The sequence below is a fragment of the Ovis aries genome, chromosome 3, assembly GCF_016772045.2.
Source record: "Ovis aries strain OAR_USU_Benz2616 breed Rambouillet chromosome 3, ARS-UI_Ramb_v3.0, whole genome shotgun sequence".
Lineage (NCBI taxonomy): Eukaryota > Metazoa > Chordata > Mammalia > Artiodactyla > Bovidae > Ovis > Ovis aries.
Genome location: NC_056056.1, coordinates 186082083 through 186103825, shown reverse-complemented (window position 1 = coordinate 186103825; position 21743 = coordinate 186082083).

Below are 21743 nucleotides of genomic sequence, written 5' to 3'. Positions count from 1 at the left end.
ATTGTTTTTGAGATTGCATCCAAGTACTGCATTTTGGACTCTTTTGTTGACTATGATGGATACTCCATTTCTTCTAAGGGGTTCTTGCCCACAGTAGTAGATGTAATGGTCATCTGAGTTAAATTCACCCATCCCGGTTCATTTTAGTTTGCTGATTCCTAAAATGTCGACATTCACTCTTGCCATCTCCTGTTTGACCACTTCCAATTTGCTTTGATTCATAGACCTAACGTTCCAGGTTCCTATGCAATAGTCCTATGCAGCATCAGACTTTACTTCTATCACCAGTCACATTTTCAACTGGGAATTGTTTTTGCTTTGGCTCCATTTCTTCAATCTTTCTGGAGTTATTTCTATGCTGCTGTCCAGTAGCATATTGGGCACCTACTGACCTGGGGAGTTCATCTTTCAGTTTTTTATCGTTTTGCCTTTTCATACTGTTCAATGGGGCTCTCAAGGCAAGAACATTGAAGTGGTTTGCCATTCCCTTCTCCAGTGGACCACATTTTATCAGAACTCTCCACCATGACCCTTCCATCTTGGGTGGCCCTACATGGCATGGCTCATGGTTTCACTGAGTTAGACAAGGCTGTGGTCCATGTGATCAGATTGGTTAGTTCTCTGTGATTGTGGTTTTCAGTCTGTCTACCCTCTGATGGAGAAGTATAAGAGGCTTATGGAAGCTTCCTGATGGGAGAGACTGACTGAGGGGGAAACTGGCTCTTGTTCTGATGGGTTAGGCCACACTCAATAAATCTGTAATCCAATTTTCTTTTGATGGGTGAAGCTGTGTTCTTCCCTGTTATTTACCTGGGGCCAAACTATGGTCCCAAATAAGAAAAGGAGTACATCAAGGCTGTATATTGTCACCCTGCTTATTTGACTTATATGCAGGGTGTACATCATGAGAAACGCTGGGCTGGAAGAAGCACAAGCTGGAATCAAGATTGATAGGAGAAATATCAATAACCTCAGATATGCAGATGACACCACCCTTATGGCAGAAAGTGAAGAGGAACTAAAAAGCCTCTTGATAAAAGTGAAAGAGGAGAGTGAAAAAGTTGGCTTAAAGCTCAACATTCAGAAAACGAAGATCATGGCATCTGGTCCCATCACTTCATGGGAAATAGATGGGGAAGGAGTGGAAACAGTGTCAGACTTCATCTTTGGGGGCTCCAAAATCACTGCAGATGGTGATTGCAGCCATGAAATTAAAAGATGCTTACTCCTTGGAAGAAAAGTTATGACCAACCTAGATAGCATATTCAAAAGCAGACACATTACTTTGCCAAGAAATGTCCGTCTAGTCAAGGCTATGGTGTTTCCAGTGGTCATGTATGGAGGTGAGAGTTGGGCTGTGAAGAAGGCTGAGTGCCGAAGAGTTGATGTGTTTGAACTGTGGTGTTGGAGAAGACTCTTGAGAGTCCCTTGGACTGCAAGGGCATCCAACCAGTCCATTCTGAAGGAGATCAGCCCTGGGATTTCTTTGGAAGGACTGATGCTAAAGCTGAAACTCCAGTACTTTGGCCATCTCATGCAAAGAGTTGACTCATTGGAAAAGACTCTGATGCTGGGAAGGATTGAGGGCAGGAGGAGAAGTGGACGACAAAGGATGAGATGGCTGGATGGCATCACTGACTCAATGGATGTGAGTCTGAGTGAACTCCGGGAGTTGGTGATGGACAGGGAGGCCTGGCATGCTGCGATTCATGGGGTTGCAAGGAGTCGGACACGACTGAGCAACTGAACTGAACTGAACTGAAACTATGGCAGAGGTAATGAAGATAATGGAGACCTCCTTCAAAAGGTCTATGCAGGCATTGCTACAGAATCAGCAGGCCTGCAGCAGGCCATCACTGACTCACCCTCCACCAGAGACTCTTGGACACTCACAGGCAAGTCTGGGTCAGTCCCTTGTGGGGTCACAGCTCCTTTTTCCTGGGTCCTGGTGTGCACAAGGTTCTGCTTGTGCCCTCCAAGAGTCTATTTCCCCCATCCTGTGTAGGTTCTGGCAGCTCTATGGTGGGGTTAATGGCAATCTCCTCCAAGGGGGCATATGCCATACCCAAGTCTGCTGCACCCAGCCATACCCAGATCTACTGCACTCAGAGCCCCTGCCCCCGTGGCAGTCCACTGCTGACCCGTACCTACATAGGAGACACTCAAACCCAGCTCTGCCTCAGTCTCTGTGGGGCCTCTGGGTCCTGGTGCACACAAGGACCAGGAATGCTGAAGAAGATGAAGTTGAACGGTTCTGTGGAGACCTAAAAGACCTTCTAGAACTAACACCCAAAAAAGATGTCCTTTTCATTATAGGGGACTGGAATGCAAAAGTAGGAAGTCAAGAAACACCTGGAGTAACAGGCAAATTTGGCCTGAAGTACAGGATGAAGCAAGGCAAAGGCTAATATAGTGATGTCAAGAGAATGCACTGGTCATAGCAAACACCTTCTTCTAACAACACAAGAGAAGACTCTACACATGGATGTTACAAGATGGTCAATATGAAAATCAGATTGATTATATTCTTTGCAGCCAAAGATGGAGAAGCTCTATACAATTAGCACAAACAAGACAGGGAGCTGACTGTGGCTCAGATCATGAAATTCTTATTGCCGGGTTTAAACTTAAATTGAAGAAAGTAGGGAAAACCACTAGACCATTCAGGTATAACTTAATGAAATCCCTTATGATTATATGGTAAAAGTGACAAATAGATTCAAGGGATTCGATCTTACAGATAGAGTGCCTGAAGAACTATGGATGAACATTTGTGACATTGTACAGGAGGAAGGGATCAAGACCATCCCCAAGAAAAAGAAATGCAAAAAGCAAAATGGTTTTCTGAGGAGGGCTTACAAATAACTGCGAAAAGAAGACAAGTGAAAGGCAAAGGGAAAAAGGAAAGATATACCCAACTAAATGCAGAGTTCCAGAGACTAGCAAGGAAAGATAAGAAAGCCTTTCTCAGGGATCAGTGCAAAGAAATAGAGGGAAACAATAGAATGGGAAAGACTAGAGATCTCTTCAAGAAAATCAGAGATACCAAGGAAACATTTCATGCAAAGATGGGCTCAATAAAGGACAGAAATGGTGTGGACCTAACAGAAGCAGAAGATATTAAGAAGAGGTGGAAAGAATACACAGAAGAACTGTACAGAAAAATATCTTCACAACCCAGATAATCACAATGGTGTGATCACTCACCTAGAACCAGACATCCTGGAATGTGAAGACAAGGGGGCCTTAGGAAGCATCACTCTGAGCAAAGCTAGTGGAGGTGATGGAATTCCAGTTAAGCTATTTCAAATCCTAAAAGATGATGCTGTAAAACTGCTGCCCTCAATATGCCAGTAAATTTGGAATATTCAGCAGTGGCCTCAGGACTGGAAAAGGTCAGTTTTTATTCCAATCCCAAAGAAAGGCAATGTCAAAGAATGCCGAAACTACCACACAATTGCACTCATCTTACACACTAGTAAAGTAATGTTCAAAATTCTCCAAGCCTGGTTTCAACAGTACATAAACTGTGAACTTCCAGATGTTCTAGCTGGATTTAGAAAAGGCAGAAGAACCAGAGTTCAAATGGCCAACATCCGTTGAATCACCAAAAAAGCAAGAGACTTCAAGAAAAATATCTACTTCTGCTTTCTTGACTATGCTAAAGCCTTTCACTGTGTGGATTACAACAAGTGTGGAAAATCCTTAGAGATAAGAATACCAGACCACCTGACCTGCCTCTTGAGAAACCTGTATGCAAGTCAAGAAGCAACAGTTAGAAATGGATATGGAACAACAGACTGGTTCCAAATCAGGAAAGGAGTACGTCAAGGCTGTATATTGTCACTCTGCTTATTTAACTTATATGAGAAATACATCATGAGAAACACTGGGCTGGATGAAGCACAAACTGGAATCAAGATTGCCGGGAGAAATATCAATAACCTCAGATATGCAGATAACACCACTCTTATGGCAGAAAGTGAAGAAGAACTAAATAGCCTCTTAATGAAAGTAAAAGAAGAGAGTGAAAAAGTTGGCTTAACACTCAACACTCAGAAAACTAAGATCATGGCATCCAGTCTCATCGCTTCATGGCAAATACATGGGTAAACAGTGGAAACAGTGACAGACTTTTTTTTGAGGGGCTCCAAAATCACTGCTGATGGTGACTGCAGCCTTGAAACTAAAAGATGCTTGCTCCTTGGAAGAAAAGTTATGACCATCCTAGACAGCATATCCAAAAGCAGAGACATTGCTTGGTCAACAAAGGTCCATCTAGTCAAAGCTATGGTTTTTCCAGCAGTCATAATGGATGTGAGAGCTGGACTGTAAAGAAAACTGAGTGCCTAAGAATCGCTACTTTTGAACTGTGGTGTTGGAGAAGACTCTTGAGTGTCCCTTGGACTGCAAGGAGATCCAACCAGTCCATCCTTAAGGAAATCAGTCCTGAATATTCACTAGAAGAACTGATGCTGAAGCTGAAATACCAATACTTTGCCCACTTGATGTGAAGAACTGACTCTTTGGAAAAGACCCTAATGCTGGGAAAGATTGAAGGCAGGAGGAGAAGGGGACAACAGAGGATGAGATGGTTGGATGGAATCATCATCTCAACGGACATAGGTTTGAGTAAACTCCTGGAGTTGCAGATGGACAAGGAGGCCTGGCGTGCTGTGGTTCATGGGGTTGCAAAGAGTTGGACATGACTGAGCAACTGAACTGAATTGAAAATATAATTAAAAGATGATTAAATGAAATAAACAGATAGGTGTAAGATGTTAGAAAGATATGCCCTTGTGTTTATGCTCTCAGAGATTACATAGTGTCACTCCTGTGGGCCTCTGTAGAAGCAGATCCCTTGAAAATGCCCTCCAAGCATGATAATTATCTTTCAAAATCATCTTAAGGATAAATGCCCTTCTAATGGCTTCCTGGAATCCATTCCCCAACACTGTTAGTCATTACTTTAGTATCTCAGCTATTGATAGTTACATTACCTTATTTAACATTACATAGAGCACTTACTCTAGCTCCTGCTCTTGTGACTACTTCTACGAGGCATGGACCTGCTTTATGCTCCTGCAAACTTACTTCATGCCTTTGCTCTGTACATTTTGCTTCTGGTTCTGCATTTTTTGTTTGTTTTTTCTTTATTTTTTTTTAAATTTTTATTTTTACTTTATTTTACTTTACAATACTGTATTGGTTTTGCCATACATTGACATGAATCCACCACAGGTGTACATGTGTTCCCAAACATGAAACCCCCTCCCACCTCCCTCCTCAAAACATCTCTCTGGGTCATCCCTGTGCACCAGCCCTAAGGATCCTGTATCCTGCATTGGACATAGACTGGCGATTAGTTTCTTACATGATAGTATACATGTTTCAATGCCATTCTCCCAAATCATCCCAACCTCTCCCTCTCCCTCTGAGTCCAAAAGTCCACTCTACACATCTGTGTCTTTTTTGCTGTCTTGCATACAGGGTCATCATTGCCATCTTTCTAAATTCCATATATATATATATGTGTTAGTATACTGTATTGGTGTTTTTCTTTCTGGCTTACTTCACTCTGTATAATCGGCTCCAGTTTCATCCACCTCATTAGAACTGATTCAAATGTATTCTTTTTAATGGCTGAGTAATACTCCATTGTGTATATGTACCACAGCTTTCTTATCCATTCATCTGCTGATGGACATCTAGGCTGTTTCCATGTTCTGGCTATTATAAACAGTGCTGCAATGAACATTGGGGTACATGTGTCTCTTTCTATTCTGGTTTCCTCAGTGTGTATGCCCAGCAGTGGGATTGCTGGGTCATAAGGCAGTTCTATTTGCAATTTTTTAAGGAATCTCCACACTGTTCTCCATAGTGGCTGTACTAGTTTGCATTCCCACTGACAGTGTAGGAGGGTTCCCTTTTCTCCACACCCTCTCCAGCATTTATTGCTTGCAGACTTTTGGATTGCAGACATTCTGACTGGTGTGAAGTGGTACCTCATTGTGATTTTGATTTGCATTTCTCTAATAATGAGTGATGTTGAGCATCTTTTCATGTGTTTGTTAGCCATCCATATGTCTTCTCTGGAGAAATGTCTATTTAGTTCTTTGGCCCATTTTTTGATTTGGTCGTTTATTTTTCTGGCATTGAGCTGCATAAGTTGCTCGTATATTTTTGAGATTAGTTGTTTTTTCCTTAGACACAAGGCATGGGTTACCTTTGGGTATCCACTCAGTACTCATGCATATCAACTAATAAAGGTTAATACATATGTGACTATCATTTGACCAACTAGGTACAAGCACCAAAGAATACATTCTTGCCAATTTAAACCCTGGAAAGTCAGTTTTCTAAAGCCTCCTCAGATGGACTTGTAAGCCTGAGCACTAGTCATTCATGAAAGTTAAGTGAAAGTTAAGTCGCTCCGTTGTGTCTGACTCTTTGCAACCCCATGGACTGTAGCCCACAAGGCTCCTCTGTCTATGGGATTCCCAAAGCAACAATACTGGAGTGGGTTGTCATTTCCTTCTCCAGGGGATCTTCCCTATCCAGGGTGAACCCAGGTCTCCCACATTAGAGGCAGGCACTTTAACCTCTGAGCCACCAGGGAAGCAGCTAATTTGATAATGCATGCCCACTCTACATTGCCTTCATACCTTCCCTGTTAACTCCCCTATTTCTCACTGTTGCTTCCTTTGACCACTCCCCAATTAAACTACCTGAATGAAGCCATTTCCTCAATAGGAAACTGTAAAAACCCAATAAGGGCTGAACTATGATCTCAGATATTTAAGGAATGAAGATTTGTGATGTCATGCCCATCCAACTCATATCTAGCAGAAGGTAAGGGAAATAGTGGAAGAGAACTTTATGATGATAATCTTTGGCCTGATAACCAGATAGAGTCAAGAACTGTAACAAGTATTCATATTTTGTGCTGGTCAATTATTTTTCTCCCCTTTTCTTGATACTGAGTAAGAATGAGAGGTTGTGGTAGTGTTGAACATTATGGTTATGACTGAATGACATCATTTGCCTGTGTCTCCTCAGTGTTTGGGATGATAATTTTTTTCATCTAAAAAGGGAAAAATGGATGCTACATGGCAGAACCAAGGAGTGCAGCAGCCTCTGACCATTTCTTCATTCATATGCAGTCTTCACCCCCTACATTTCTTATGTCAGGGAAGCTTACCCTTATAAATCACATCGCTGAAGCTCCCCTCATGACTGGCTTTTGGTAAGACTTGGCTAAGGGGAGAAAACAGCAGATGACTGGAAGGTAGAGAAGAGAAATATTGTGGCATTTATTCCCTGGCACTTGACACCAATATCTCTGGTGGCAACTGTGCCCCTCTCAGATATAGCTCCCACCAGGCTCCAGTCAATATTATTTCTTCTTCACCTCTTAAGGAATAATAGCTTCTTATTGTTGTTCATTTGTATGCCACCCCACGCCTTGTTTGTCCTGCCCAGTCTACCTGCTTACTAAAGCCTTTTGTTTGAGACATCTGGATTAATTCTGGTTATTGCCAGTCCCCTGGGTGAACATACACTAACTTCCTCACATATGCACACACACAAACACCACACATAGAACATTCAGTGCAAATGCATATTTGCTAAGTTGCTTCAGTCATGTCTGATTCTTTTCGACCCTATGGACTGTAGTCCGCCATGCTCCTCTGTCCATGGGATTCTCCTGGCAAGCATACTAGAGTGGGTTGCCATGCCCTCCTCCAAGGGATCTTCCCAACCCAGAGACTGAACCCACATTTCCTGCATTGAAGGCAGATTCTTTACCGCTGAGCCACCAGGGAAGCTCCTCAATGCAAATGACTCATCTATGAAGAATGGTAATGAAATATTTCATAAGAATAAAAGGGGAAATGATAATGAGGCATCAGTGAGCCAGGCCTAGAACCTTTTGCTGCAGTGCTATAGAGTTTGCACCTGGACACAGATACACTTCTCCTCAATTTATAAAATATAAAGAAACTATATGGGACTAAAAATAACTGTGCACCATATTGGGGGCAAATTCTGGACCAAAAAAAAAAAAAATCTAACTGCCATTTCTTAAACATGGGAGCAAAAACTGGGTTCCAGAGCAAAACCAGGGTACTGAACATGTCCCCTGCACTCAAGACCACAAAGAAGTGAGCAAAACACCTAAGTCTCCCCTCCAGTCTGACCCCTGGACATGCCCTTATCCTCACCTCAGGCAAGGAACAAGCTCACCCCACCTCAGGGAGCCAGGAAGGGAGCCAGGAAGGGAACCGATTACTTATTTTTTCCTCCCTCCCACAGCCAGTGCAGGATCCCAAATAAAGCCTTGCCTGAATTTCTTGCCTAGCCTTTAGCAAATTTCTATTGATTGGAGAAGGCCAAGAACCCTGGTTGGTATCACTGGGACAATGTATTTAAATAAAAACAGCTAACCACTTGAAATCATGCTGTCTACTTCATTAACAGAATTTTTATAGTGATTTCAAACACATTTTATTATTATTTTACCTCTTTCCCTTTGAGGCCTTCTTTGTAGAGAGAGTAAAAATTATACTGTGGCCATAATGTGATGTAAGCTATTAATAGAAAATGTTGGAAGTAAAGACAATATGCTCAAGCTGGATTTAGAAAGGCAGAGGAACCCGAGATCAAATTGTCAACATTCATGGGATCATAGAGAAAGCAAGAGAATTTCCAAAAAAAAAAAAAATCTACTTCTGTTCATTGACTATACTAAAGTCTTTGATTGTGTGGATCACAACAAACTGGAAATTTCTTACAGAGATGGGAGTACCAAACCATCTTAGCTGTCTCTTGAGAAACCTGTATGTGGGTCAAAAAGCTGTTAGAACCAGGCATGGAACAACCGACTAGTTCCAAATTGGGAAAGGAGTATGATAAGGCTGTATATCGTTGCCCTGTTTTATTTAACTTGTATGTAGGGTACATCATGTGAAATGCCAGGCTAGATGAATCACAAACTAGAATCAAGATTGCCAGGAGAAAAGAAACATTAACAACCTCAGATATCAGATGATACCACTCTAATGGCAGAAAGTGAAGATGAACTTAAAAGCCTCTAGCTCTGTGGAAAATATCACTGGTAGCTTGATAGGGATTGCATTGAATTTGTAAATTGCTTTGGGTAGTATACTCATTTTTGCTATATTGATTCTGCCAATCCATGAAAATGGTATATTTCTCCATCTATTAGTGTCCTCTTTGATTTCTTTCATCAGTGTTTTATAGTTTTCTATGTATAGGTCTTTAGTTTCTTTAGGTAGATATATTCCTAAGAATTTTATTCTTTTCATTGCAATGGTGAATGGAATTGTTTCCTTAATTTCTTTTTCTACTTTCTCATAGCCAGGACATGGAAACAACCTAACTGTCCATCAGCAGATGAATGGATAAGAAAGCTGTGGTACATATACATAATGGAGTATTACTCAGCCATTAAAAAGAATACATTTGAATCAGTTCTAATGAGATGGATGAAACTGGAGCCAATTATACAGAGTGAAGTGGCCAGAAAAAAAAAACACCAATACAGTATACTAACACATATATATGGAATTTAGAAATATGGCAATGATGACCCTGTATGCAAGACAGCAAAAGAGACACAGATATGTAGAGCGAACTTTTGGACTCAGAGGGAGAGAGAGAGGTTGGGATGATTTGGGAGAATGGCATTGAAACATGTATACTATCATGTAAGAAACGAATGTCTATGTCCGATGCAGGATACAGGATGCTTGGGGCTGGTGCACAGGGATGACCCAGAGAGATGTTTTGGGGAGGGAGGTGGGAGGGGGGTTCATGTTTGGGAATGCATGTACACCTGTGGTGGATTCATGTCAATGTATGGCAAAACCAATATAGTATTGTAAAGTAAAATAAAGTAAAAATAAAAATTTTTTAAAAAGTAAACAAAAATAATAGGACAACACTAAAAATAAATAAATAAATAAATAAAAGCCTCTAAATGAGGATAAAGGAGGAGAGTGAAAAAGGTGACTTGAAACTCAACATTCAGAAAACTAAAATCATGGCATCTGGTCCCATCACTTCATGGAAAATAGAGGGGAAAAGTGGAAGTGGTGACAGATTTTATTTTCTTAGACTCTAAATTCACTGCAGATAGTGACCATGAAATTAAAAGCCACTTGCTCCTTGGAGGAAAAGCTATGACCAACCTAGACAGCATATTAAAAAGCAGAGACATCACTTTGCCAACAAAGATCTGTATAGATAAAGGTAAGGTTTTTCCAGTAGTCATGCATGGATGGGAGAGTTGGACCATAAAGAAGGATGAGTGCTAAAGAACTGATGCTTTTGAATTGTGGCTGGAGAAGACTCTTGAGAGTCCTGTGGGCGGCAAGAAGGCCAAACCAGTCACTTCTAAAGGAGATCAACCCTGAATATTCATTGGAAGGACTGAAGCTCCAATACTTTGGCCACCTGATGCCAAGAAGTGACTCTTTAGAAAAGACCCTGATGCTAGAAAAGACTGAGGACAAAAGGAGAAGGGGGAGGCAGAGGATAAGATAATTAGATAGCATCACTGACTCAATGGACGTGAGTCTGAGCAAACTCTGGGAGATAGTGAGGACAGGGAAGCCTGGTGTGTTGTAGTCCATGGAGTTGCAAATAGTCAGAAATGCCTTCGCAACTGAAAAACAACAACAAAAGGACAATAAGCCCCTGGATAATTCTGATTAGACTGAAAGACAATCACTCTCAAGTACAATTCTTTCTCCCCCAACTTCTTTCCTTCCTGTAACTCCTTAAATGCCACTCTATTCTCACACCATCTGGCCTGCCTGCCATGTCCCTAGTGTGACTTTTCCCCCATCTCTTTAAATTAAGGTACCACCCTGCCAGATTACATGATGTCTACACATGGCAGGACAAATGAACACAACAGCTAATTTAAGAAAACTGAAATATCAACTTATAAATAATTTAAAGATTATTATGTCATGACATATTACAGCAAAGGAGAGGGGACAACCATGTCTTCTGTGCCAACTTCAATGTCATTATTTATTTCCAAGATCAAATACACATTATAATATTAATATAATTTGATAAAGGCACAGATTCACAAGCCACCTCTTCATCTCATTTTTATTCCTGATAGTATACATGTTAGAATGTCATTCTCCCCAAATCATCCCACCCTCTCCCTCTCCCTCTGAGTCCAAAAGTCCGTTATTGGAAAGATCTCTTCACCATTGTTCACATGACCTCCATCAGCAAAGTAGATAAAGACATCCCCTTTTCTTGTTCCAGTTCCATGGTTCAATGACTGATTGCAAATTGAGCTTAGTATTCTAGAATAAATCTATGTAGACAACTTCATTTATTTTATGATATGTGAAATAAACACCACAAATTGACACTGTCACCCCTACATTGAACTGAAAGCTACTTGAGCAATGAAAAGGATTCTCATGAACAGGAAGACAGTTCATGGGCTGACATTGCAGTGGTCCTGGTGGAAGCATCCTATATCCAGTGCCAGAGGATTAAAATGAGTCAAAATATCCTGTACATAGTGGACATGGCTGCAGCTTCTTTGAACCAGTTTTGTGACATGATTTGGGGTATTTTTCCAAATCATATAACCACTAAGTGTGGTCCTCTATTTCTTCTAGGAATTTATAAATTATCCAATATCTTTTGATTAATTTTCTTTTTAAAATTATTTTGGACTTCAAGTAAAACAAAAAGTAATTCAATTATAATATTATACTGTCATCCTATAACACCATTCTTCTGTTTTATGACATTGTTGCATTTCTTTGATTCTTTCATTCTCCCCATACCATCACTAAATAAATTTACTTACTCTACTGTTCTTGGTATATGTACAAGGATATATATTAAAGTTATATGATTCTTTGGGGCATTATGTGTTTTTTTAATTTACATTAGTTAAGCTGATTGCCATTCTATTGGATTTTTTAATTAATTATCTCTGATTACCATGCAGTCTCTCTATGTTTTTGTATAAACCTATAATTCATGGCCTCAGCTATACTATAATACATAAGAGTCTTCTTTGATTTTATTTATCCCTTCTCTTATAATGGAAAGTTCAGTTCAGTTCAGTTGCTCAGTCACGTCTGACTCTTTGCAACCCCATGAATCGCAGCACACCAGGCCTCCCTGTCCATCACTAACTCCCGGAGTTCACTCAAACTGACATCCATTGAGTCGGTGATGCCATCCAGCCATCTCATCCTCTGTCTTGCCCTTCTCCTCCTGCCCCCAATCCCTCCCAGCATCAGAGTCTTTTCCAATGAGTCAACTCTTCGCATGAGGTGGCCAAAGTACTGGAGCTTCAGCTTTAGCATCATTCCCTCCAAAGAACACCCAGGACTGATCTCCTTCAGAATGGACTGGTTAGATCTCCTTGCAGTCCAAGGGATTCTCAGGAGTCTTCTCCAACACCACAGTTTAGAAGCATCATTTCTTCGGCGCTCAGCTTTCTTCACAGTCCAACTCTCACATCTATACATGACCACAGGAAAAACCATAGCCTTGACTAGACGGACTTTGTTGGCAAAGTAATGTCTCTGCTTTTCAATATGCTATCTAGCTTGGTCATACTAGGTTACCTTCAATTTTACACTGCCATAAACAGTACTTCAAAAAACATCCTCATGCATATCTCTTCATGGACAGATGTATTTGCTCTCCTGAATTTTATGCTATAACAGGATTAACGGATCATAGTAAATTAGGAAATGTGCTTTTAAGACTGTATCAGTCTTTGGTCTCATCTGTGCATAGAGATTCCTATTTCTCTATGTTCTTACCAGCACTTGATATCATTCTACTTTATTACCTTTTATAATCTGGTTGTAAAGCTCTGTTAATTTCCCTGGTTATAAATTGTTATATTTGTTAGCCATTTGAGTTTCTTTTCGGAATAGTTTATTTACATCCTGTGCCCATTTTTCTTCTGGGTTCTTTTCCTTATTCATATTTATAAAAAGTATGTCAATTTTCTGTTTAGTTCAGTTCAGTTCAGTCAGTCAGTCATGTCTGACTCTGTGACCCCATGGACTGCAGCATGCCAGGCTCCCGTCTTAAAATGTCTAAAATGCCAATTCTGGACATTGTAATTATCCTCTCCAAATTCAGATACAACATCCATCCTTCACCAAAATAGAATATGTTTCTGCTTAAATTACCCAGCCAAAATATGTTTCTGTTGTTTATATATAAGAATTTTTATTAAAACTGAGTCATAATGATATCTTCAAATTCTTTGATGATCAAAAAATACTATTTCCAAGAATCCTTATTCTGATTGATGAACAACATAATGTTTATGTGGTCTTATGTACAATATTCTCTACCTTTCCTTATGTTTCCCATAAGAAAAATCCATAACTCCCTTCTAAATATTCCACATCCTCTACAAAATTGTTTCAAAATAAGCAGCACATTATACAGTACCCTTTCTATATCTCTATATTCTGATGGTTTCACATTTATTCTAGGTAACTGAAATTTACATAAATTATTTCCTTGACTACTATTATTGATTGAAGAAGAAAATAATCAACTAATATTATCCTTAGGGGGCATATTGGTGGACTAGGAGTTTGAGACCATTATTTAAGTAAAAATATATGATTTTAAAGTGTATTATTTCTCCAGAGTCATCTATAAGAAGAGTTAGTAACTATCACAGGTCTTAGAAATAGAAATTTTCACAAAACAACAGTAAATCAGTCAGAAGGCTGGTAATAAAGAGGCACATTGTCTATAGATTATTTTAAAGCAGTCATAAATTGGATTAATTTGGTCTTGTTGTCATCATATTCTACTAATTGTAATCAAGGGCAATGATGAAATGTTTTTGCCTATCAGAAAAGGACAACTCACAGAATCCATCTCTTTGATCAGTACTGTGACACAGGTTTTTAGAACATCTATAAATATATTCTAACAGTAGTGTCCTTATGTCAACATCAGCATGAGCAAATGAGAAATTCTCTTTAATCATAAACTTCATTTTGGGGAAGGGTGAAGGGGAAGATCTATTCACTTTGCCAGAGGCAAACTAAAGCTTCAGAAAAGGGCAAGGAGAACAGAATTCATAGCGTGACGTTAATTTTGTCTCATTTATTGGAACATTTACATGGATGCATTTAAGCATGAAAATATATGTATACGTATATGTATATGTATATGTATATGTATATGTATATGTATATGTATATGTAGGGCTTCCCTCATAGATCAGTCAGTAAAGAAACTGCCTGCAATGCAGGAGACCTGGGTTTGATTCCTGGGTCAGGAAGATTCCCTGAAGAAGGAAATGACAGCCCACTCCAGTGTTCTTGCCTGGAGAATCCCATGGACAGAGGAGCCTAGCAAGCTACAATCTGGTTGTAAAGCTCTGTTTATTTCCCTGGTTATAAATTGTTTACTTGATATATTTGTTAGCCATTTGGAGTTTCTTTTGGGAATAGTTTATTCATATCCTATGCCCATTTTTCTTTTGGGTTCATGAGGTTGCAAAAGTCAGAGACAGTTAAGCATGAAAAAAAATATATATATATATGTAATTTTCATTAGATATGAATCAGTCTATGAAGTCAGGTGTTCATTCATGTATCAAAAAGTGTTGTAACACCTGCCATTCCTTGAGCACTATTCTGTTCTGGAGGCTTAGAATATGCACTAGAGAACTGTGACAAGCAGATACTCCCACTTCTTTATTGAGCTTCTTAAATCTGACATAAACACTCCCATCTAGTGGAAATATGGATTTCCAATGACACAATAGCATAGACCTATAGTGAGGAAGGAAATGTTTTCTTTTATTGCCTAAAAACTACTACCTAACGATCTTCACTGTCAATATCAAGCTCCCTTACCAAGCAGAGCAGAGTTCAGTTCTGTGGTCATTCACCTGAGGGCCTCTCAGAAAAACAGGAACCACATTACCTTTCCACAGGTGCTCCCTTGCTAAACCCAACAGGGACTTCAGTTTCAGTATTCTTGTAAGGATTCAGATACATTTTTTTCAGTTTTTTGTGGGAGGAGGAGAAGGCAGAGGAAACTGTCACAAGCGAAAAGACAAAGGTGAATTCTTCTGGTTACACACAGAGACACACATGATTTGTATGAGGGAAGAACAGAGGAACAGAGAATATTTCTGGTACAATAGGCTCATATCCTATTCGTGGTAACTGAGACAACATTACAAGAACATTTATCACTTAAAAGATTAATTCTTGATACGTTCATTTAATAAAGTCTTGATCCCAACCAATGTTCTTGGCCTTCCCCAGTTACTAGAAATTGATAAAAAAGGCCTGCCAAGAAATTCAGACGAAGTTATACTGGGGCTCCTGTGGCCACAGGAGGGAGGGAAAACAAGTACGTTTCCCTTGTTTGTTCCCTGGTTGGAAATTGGTGAGTTGGTTGCTTATATGGAGTGAGGGGTTGGGCTGGAGGGGTGCTCAGGTGTTTGGCCTCTTTGGTGGTGGTGTGTGCAGGCGGCATGTGCAGTACCCTGCTTTTGTTCTCAACACCGTTTTTGCCCCCATAGGTGAGGGAGTTGGTCTTTTTGCACCTTCTTGTCCAAAATTTGCCCCAGCTGAAGACTCACGCAGTAATTTTTAATCCCTTATGGTTTCTCTGCATTTTGTTGCTTGAGAAGATGTTTCTCCAGGTGCAAGCATTGAAGCACTGCAGCAAAGGGTCCCAGCCTGTCTCAGTAGTACCATTATAATACATAAAGAATGGAAAGTAGCTTAACTGAACACTGAAGGTTGACTATTGATTTTTTTTGCCCCAAACCGGAAAAACTCTCATAGCTTGATTCAGTTGAGATAATCAAAGGATATGGTTTTGAAGTGCTCAAAAAAAAAAAAAAAAGATGCAAAATAAGAAAATTCATGCAAGCTATTGATGACAATTAGTTCAACCATACAAAGGTGATCTTTGTTAGCACTTCAGTGCTTCATGTCCCCAGGACTGAAAAGCTCTGCAGAAAGATGCTCTTGTGATTAAAAGTGACACTAATTGGGACACTCAGAAAGGTTTTTCTCCAAATTTTGCCATGTTATAATTCTTTCAAATAGTGAGATAACTTGGACAATTCTGGACCATACAGGATCCAACATGAGTGTTATGTTATACTTAATATTATTACTATTCTACTCTTTCAGACAGCTTTAAATGATTTAAGTTACATTCACTGACGTAGCATGCAAATAGCAAAGTAGTGTCAACCACAAATGATTACCCAAAATATTGGGTCAGAACCATTTAAGAAAAAGAGCAGAGAAAGAGAAGGTGTGTCCCCGGTTTGTTAGGGGCAGTGATTGACATTGCTATTGTTTAGTTGCTAAGTCATGTCAAACTCTTTTGTGACCCCATGGACTGTAGCCTGCCAGGCTCTTCTGCCCATGGGATTTCCCAAACAAGAATACTGGAATGGGTTGCCATTTCCTTATCCAGGGGATCTTCCCAACCCAGGGATTGAATCCACATCTCCGACACAGCAAGTGGATTTTTTAACACTGAGCAGCCAAAGATTGCCATATTATAAGTAAAAACCAGTGGCAAGTGACCATTTTAATTTATTGGACACCAAGAGGTGGCATGATCCAATGCCTTTCCACCATATTAAAAGAACCATAATTTATCTATTCATTAAAAAAATATTTTGTTGTAGATTGAAGCACACCCATAATCAGTAAGAAGTAGAGGACTGCCAGGAACAGGAAATTCTATATAGATTTTGGAAATAAAGTTGAATAGCTCTTCAGTAATATCTCTTTTGTGATCCATTTTAAACAGAATGTCACAAGTGACATCAAGATTTCAGGAAAGGTGAATAAGCCATCAGAGAATGTAAATCTTTTAGGAAACCTGTGATGGTTAATTTTATATGTCAATCTAACTGAGGGTCACGAAGTGCCCAGATATTTGGTCAAACATTATTCTGGATGTGTCTCTGAGAGTGTGCTGAATGAGGTTAACATTTAAGCTGGTTGACTGAGAATAGTAGATTGCTCTTCCTAATGTAGGTGTGTGCGTTGCTAAACTGCTTTCAGTCGTGTCCGACTCTTTGCAATCCTATGAACTGTAGCCCACCAGGCTTCTCTGTCCATGGGATTCTCCAGGCAAGAATACTGGAGTGGGTTCCCATTTCCTTCTCCAGGGCATCTTCCCAACCCAGGAATCAAACCCATATCTCTTACATCTCCTGCATTAGCAAAGCAATTCTTTACCACCAGCGCCGCCTGGGACACGGTAATGTGGCTGGGCCTCATCCAATATGAGGCATGAATGGAACCAAAAGGCTAAAGGCAATTTCTCCTGCCTGATTGGCTTTGAATTGGAGCATCAACTCTTTCCTGCCCTCAGACTTGAAGTAACACATCAGCTCTTCCTGGGTCTCAAGGCTCCTGGCCTTTGTACCGGAAGTGAACCATCTCTCTCCTGGCTGTCGAGATGAGGGCTGGAGCTCACCGTAAGTGCCAGCCCACCGTGAAGATCTCGAGACACCTGCCTCTATAAGTGCGTGTTATGTTCCTCATAATAAATGAATGCATATATACATAAGCAAACACACACACACTCATACACGTACACATATCCTACTAATTCTGTTTCTCTGAGAATCCTGACTAATGCAGTGCCCGAGGTTGTCTTTCTTCAAGAAATAAAGTTCATGAATTAACTTTACCCTTCCTACTTTCCTTCCATTCTTTCTCCAAACAAGAATATATATATATTTACATTTATCTCCAAAACATTTACTGATTAGTTTATTCGATTTCTGATGGATGCTTTATCTTTTATGAAGTATCTGTATGCACTTGGGTATACTTCTGGGTTTTCTATTCTATTAATCTACACATATATCCACAACACTCTCTTTTTTAAATTTGTGGGTTTTAAACTGTATCACCACTCTGTTTTAGTAATTGAGATTTTATGAGTTTTAATGTAAGGTGTCTCCCCTCTCCCTTTTACTTTTTTCAAATTTATTTATTTTTAATTGGAGGACAGTTGCTTTACATTATTGCATTGGTTTCTGCCTTACATCAACACAAATCAGCCATAGGTATACACATGTCTGCCTCTTAAACCTCCCTCCCATCTCCCATCCATTCACCCTTCTAGGTTATCACAGAGTTAATCAGTTTGAGCTGAATATAGCAAATTCCTGCGTCATACAGCAATTCCCACTGGCTATTTTACATATGGTAATGATTGTATTTCCATGCTACTCTCTGAATTTGTCCCACCTCTCCTTCCCCTACTGTGTCCACAAGTCTGTGGTCTGTGCTGGAAATGCCTTTGCTGCCCTATAAATAGATTCATCAGTACCATCTTTCTAGATTCCAAAAACATGTGTTAATATACAATATTTGTTTTTCTCGTACTTCACTCTGTATAATAAGCTCTAGATTCTTCCACCTCATTAGAACACCTCATTCCACCACATTAGAGTCAATACTTCCTTTTTATGACTGAGTAATACCCCATTGTATACATGTACCATAGCTTCACCATCCATTCATCTGTGACGGACATCTAGGCTGCTCTCATGTCCTAGCTATTCCCTCTCCCTTTTATTGTTGCTTTTCTAACTTTCTACTGATTTATTGCTGTTATTTTCTAAATTGATGTATAATTTATATATCGTGACATACATAGCTCTTATATGCTTAACCTAATGAATCTTAAAGGTCTTATACAGTCATGCCTATTTCAACATACAATGTGTTTTAATTTATTTATTTTGTTTTGTTTTGGGAAGTGATATCCTTCTGTTGTTGAATTTTCCTATCCAAGCACAAAGTATTTCTTTCCATGTGACCGAGTCACTTTTTGTGTCATTATATGGAAGCTCACCCACTGAACAGCTGCACTATTTGATGGTGTAAGATAAACTGCTATTACGTTAAGTCAGTAAAAATCTGAAGCTTATTGACTACAGCAGTTAGTCTATACTAACCAATACAGCGGCAACCCGCTCCAGTACTCTTGCCTGGAAAATCCCATGGATGGAGGAGCCTGGTAGGCTGCAGTCCATGGGGTCGCTAAGAGTGGGGCACGACTGAGCGATTTCACTTTCACTTTTCACTTTCATGCATTGGAGAAGGAAATGGCAACCCACTCCAGTGTTCTTGCCTGGAGAACCCCAGGGACGGGGGAGCCTGGTGGGCTGCCGTCTGTGGGGTCGAACAGAGTCGGACACGACTGAAGCAACTTAGCAGCAGCAGCAGCAACCAATACAGTTAGACTTCATGTCAGGAGTGGGTTGTACTTTGCTGTCTTATTGAGCCTGAGTTATATTTGGTTACAAGTTCCTGATATAGTGAAGGCTGTTAACATTCATGTGCTCTTTATTAGCTTCAGTGCATTTCCACAAGGCGCCACTAGGTGTCATCTACTAATAATTTTCACTGAGCTGCTGATGTACAGACTGAAACTGTTTTCCCCTGTTTCCTTCAGCTGTGCTGGCGGAACTCATAAAAATTTAGACCAAGACTCCACCCTCCCACTGCTATTGCTAAAACACAGACAGATTCACTGGAAAAATGAGAACTGTTTGTTCTTTATTGCTAAAAACATTGTTAAAAAGATCATTCTTCTCAGGAGCACAAGTGTAGCCTTTATCTTTACACAAAGATTAACCCAGCACCAGAGACTGGTTGGACTTCCCTGGTGGCTCAGATGGTAAGGCATCTGCCTACGATGTGGGAGGCCCGGGTTCAATCCCTGGGTCAGAAAGACCTCCTGGAGAAGGAAATGGCAGCCCACTCTAGTATTCTTGCCTGGAAAATCCCATGGATGGAGGAGCCTGGTAGACTACAGTCCATGGGGTCGCAAAGAGTCGGACATGACTGAGCGACTTCACTCAGTCACTCATAGACTGGGTGATGATTCATCTGAGAGCTGGTTAAGGACAGATTTGGAAGAGAAAGTTTATTCTCCATACCACCCTCATCACCCATCCCTGTTCTCTAGCACCATAACACAGCAGTAAAAAAGGTCCAAACAACATCAAGGTCAATCTTAAAGAAGAAAAGTAATTACCAATTGGAGACCTCTTGGAAACGAATGACTGTCACATATCCTGACTTTACATACATGCTTGGAGCAAGCCATTGGAATCGGTTGAAAATCATCTTAAATGGCTATTGGATAAGCCACCTCATTCCACCTGGCTTCAATATTCCTAAGAGAATAAGTCTAAAAACAAGGAGACCAGATTGAAGGTTGTTGAGGCAGAATAGATAAGAATCAATGGTATCTAGAACTCAGATAGTGGTCAATGGAACCAAGAAAGGGAGATGGATTTGAGAGGTATAAAAGGAATAAAACATACAAAACTGGGCAGCCATTTCATGTTTCAGGTGAAAGAGAGGGAGATGTCCAGAAAATATCCACAGTTCCAGAGTCAAAGCAACTGGGTATGATGGTGCCTCTTCCTGAGGTAGGAAAAACTTAAAATGGAAATAATTGTGGTACAAGGAATATGTTTTCACTTTTTAACATGCTAATTTTGATATTTCTGAAGGATGTTCAATTGAAAATATCAAATAGTTTAAAATTATTCTGAGAATGAATTTTGGCTAAAGAAGAGAGAGTAGCAACATTTTTACTCTTTTCCACTCCTTCACACCCCACCAAAAACAAACAAAAAAGGTAGAGGGGAAGTAATCTATCTTCAGTGAAACACAGAAAAAGATACAACCACAAGCCACATTTAAGAGGCATATCTGCCATATACTTGGTGTCTAGACTAAGAGGAGAGAAGAGAACTCAGAAAGTCAAGCCCTGCTTCCTAGTGTTTAGATCAGGATAACCAATGTCATGTCACCAACACCCTAAACGTTCCTTTGATTAGAATATTCAGGTCTATGAGTACAAAGAATGTTAAAAAAATGAAAAAAGAAACAACAAGCCCAAAATGTAGTCACCTGTGTTAAACACCACAACAGCAAAACTAAGACTTAATACCTAACCTTATTGGAGTTTCAGGCTCCTCCAGAGTGGAATTTTAAACCAGCCTGCCAGGAATTTCCTGATCAACACTAGTTAATAAGACACCTGCCTTCCCTGATTTAAGGAAAAGTGACTTTGCCTAAAACATTTTTTCCTTTGCTAATAACCTGCTTGTCACGCCTTGTTCTTGCCTATGAAAACCTCCCGTTTTGTACAGCTCCTCAGAGCTCCTTTCTGATTGCTAGAAGGAATGCTGCCTGTGTCATGAATCACTACGGAAAGGCAGTTAGATCGTCAAACTCACTCAACTGAAATTTGTCTTTAATGGAGTGAAGGGAAGGTAAATGTGGGGAAGAGGAGGGCATCTGGGTGTGTGAGAGAGAAGAAAACAGACGGGAAGGGGAAAGATGGAAGGGGGGAAATTCCCAATGTACTGTTATAACCAAGGGAGACCTCTGGAGGTGAAGTGCGGTGAAAGAGGGAAAGGAAGCCTTTACAGCCACACTGCAACAGAGCTTGTGACTTAAAAGATGTTGCGGGAATCCGCAACCACTCCTAACTGCAATTTTTGTTATTTCAATTAATTAAATAATTAATTATAGCAAGTGACTAGCGTCCATTTGAAGATAGGTAAAAAGTCAGCATGTGCTGGTACATAAAAACTTTACCAAAGAGAGAGGGAAAGAGAGACACACAGAGGGAGAGAAAGGAAGAGGGAACAG